This window comes from Arachis duranensis, chromosome 5 (genome assembly GCF_000817695.3).
Source record: "Arachis duranensis cultivar V14167 chromosome 5, aradu.V14167.gnm2.J7QH, whole genome shotgun sequence".
Lineage (NCBI taxonomy): Eukaryota > Viridiplantae > Streptophyta > Magnoliopsida > Fabales > Fabaceae > Arachis > Arachis duranensis.
The window spans coordinates 21928698-21931404 of NC_029776.3; positions in this window are offsets into that span (position 1 = coordinate 21928698).

Consider the following 2707-nt stretch of genomic DNA (forward strand, 5'->3'; position numbering starts at 1 on the left):
AAAAGAAAGGAAAGGAGAGGAATAGTAGGAGAGGCAAATTCGAAATTCAAAAGATATGATGAGTTGAAAAAGATATGAGAAGAAATTAAAAAGATTTGAAAAGAGTTCAAAAAGATAGATGAGTTTTGAAAAAGTTTTGAAAAGAAATTAAAGAAAAATCAAGAAATATGTTTAGGATTAAAAAAATTTTTGAAATTGAAGTTGAAAGATGAGAGTTTGTAACATGTTTATGCAAGAAATCATGAATTGAAACGTGAAAATTGGAAAAAATTTGAATTGAAAACGAAATTACCTCCTCCCCACAATCCTGGCGTTAAACGCCCAAACGCTGCATGTTTTGGGTGTTTAACGCCCAATTGCTGCTTCTCCTGGGCGTTCAACGCCCAGCTGTTGCTTCTTTCTGGCGTTGAACGCCAGGAAGTCCTTTGTCACTGGGCGTTTTTCTGAACGCCCAGGATGCTGTCAATCTGGCGTTAAACGCCCAGAAGGTGCTTCTTTCTGGTGTTCAACGCCCAGAGGATGCTCCTTTCTGGCGTTTAACGCCCAGATGGCTACCCTCACTGGCGTTGAACGCCCAGTGGGTGCTTCTTTTGGGCGTTCAACGCCCAAAATGTTTCTTACTGGTTTTTTCACGCCAGTGAGCTTCCAAATTCCCTTGTAACTTTGTGAATTCAAGCAATTGCTATTTTACCTTGAAGATACCTGACATATACCTGTAAAAAAATCAATTAATTAACAAATACTTTGTAAATGGCTGGGTTACCTCCCAGCAAGCGCTTCTTTATTGTCATTAGCTGGACTATTACTAAGCTTTAATCAAGCCTCAGTTTTGAGCATTCTTGCTCAAAATTGCCTTCAAGATAATGTTTGATTCTCTGTCCATTAACAATGAACTTTTTATTAGAATCATTATCCTGAAGCTCTACGTATCCATATGGTGACACGCTTGTAATCACATATGGACCTCTCCACCGGGACTTAATTTCCTTGGGAATAATCTGAGCCTAGAATTAAATAGTAGAACTTTCTGCCCTGGCTCAAAGACTCTGGATGACAATTTCTTATCATGCCATCTTTTTGCTTTCTCTTTGTATATTTTTACATTATCGAAAGTATTGAGTCTAAATTCCTCTAGCTTATTTAACTTGAGCAATCGTTTTTCTCCAGCTAACTTGGATCAAGGTTCAGGAATCTGGTTGCCCAGTAGGCCTTATGTTCCAGTTCCACTGGCAAGTGACATGCCTTTCCATACACAAGCTGGTATGGAGAGGTCCCTATAGGGGTCTTGAATGCTGTTCTGTATGCCCACAGAGCATCATCCAAGCTTCTTGCCCAATCCCTTCTACGGTTAATTACAGTCCATTCCAGGATTCTTTTGAGTTCTCTATTTGAGACTTCAGCTTGCCCATTAGTCTGTGGGTGATATAGAGTGGCCACCTTATGGCTAACTCCATAACGGACCAAAGCAGAATAGAGCTGTTTATTGTAAAAATGAGTGCCCCATCACTGATTAGTACTTTAGGGGTGCCAAATCTGCTGAAGATGTGTTTCTGGATGAATTTTAACACTGTCTTAGTGTCATTAGCGGGTGTAGCAATAGCTTCTACCCATTTGGATACATAATCCACCGCCACCAGAATATAAGTGTTTGAGTATGATGGTGGGAAAGGTCTCATGAAGTCAATACCCCATACATCAAACAACTCAATCTCCAAGATCCCTTGTTGAGGCATGGCATAACTGTGAGGCAGATTGCCAGATCTTTGGCAACTGTCGCAATTAAGCACAAACACTCGGGAATCTTTATAGAGAGTAGGCCAGTAGAAGCCATATTGGAGGACTCTTGTGGCTGTTCGCTCACTTCCAAAATGTCCTCCATACTGTGATCCATGCAGTGCCATAGGATCCTCTGCGCTTCTTCTTTAGGCACACATCTATGGATTACTCCGTCTCCCCTTCTACTGGTTTTATTCGGGACAGGTGATCTGCTACTTGGTTTTCTGTCCCTTTTCTGTCTCTTATTTCTATATCAAACTCTTGCAGAAGCAACACCCATCTGATAAGTCTGGGTTTTGAATCCTGCTTTGTGAGTAGATATTTAAGAGCAGCATGATCAGTGTACACAATCACTTTTGATCCTACTAAATAGGATCTAAACTTGTCAATAGCGTAAACCACTACAAGCAGCTCTTTTTCTGTGGTTGTGTAATTCTTCTGTGCATCATTTAAAACACGACTGGCATAGTAAATGACGTGCAGAAGCTTGTCATGTCTCTGTCCCAACACTGCACCAATGGCATGGTCACTGGCATCACACATTAATTCAAATGGTAATGTCCAGTCTGGTGCAGAGATGACTCGGGCTGTGACCAGCTTAGCTTTCAAAGTCTCAAACGCCCGCAGACACTCCTTATGAAAGATAAATGGCGTGTCAGCAGCTAGCAGATTACTTAAAGGTTTGGCAATTTTTGAAAAATCCTTTATAAACCTCCTATAGAATTCTGCATGCCCCAGAAAGCTTCTGATTGCCTTAACATTGGCTGGTGGTGGTAATTTTTCAATTACCTCTACCTTAGCTTGATCCACCTCTATTCCCCTGTTCGAGATTTTGTGCCCGAGGACAATTCCTTCAGTCACCATAAAGTGACATTTCTCCCAGTTTAAAACTAGGTTGGTCTCTTGGCATCTCTTTAGAACAAGTGCTAGA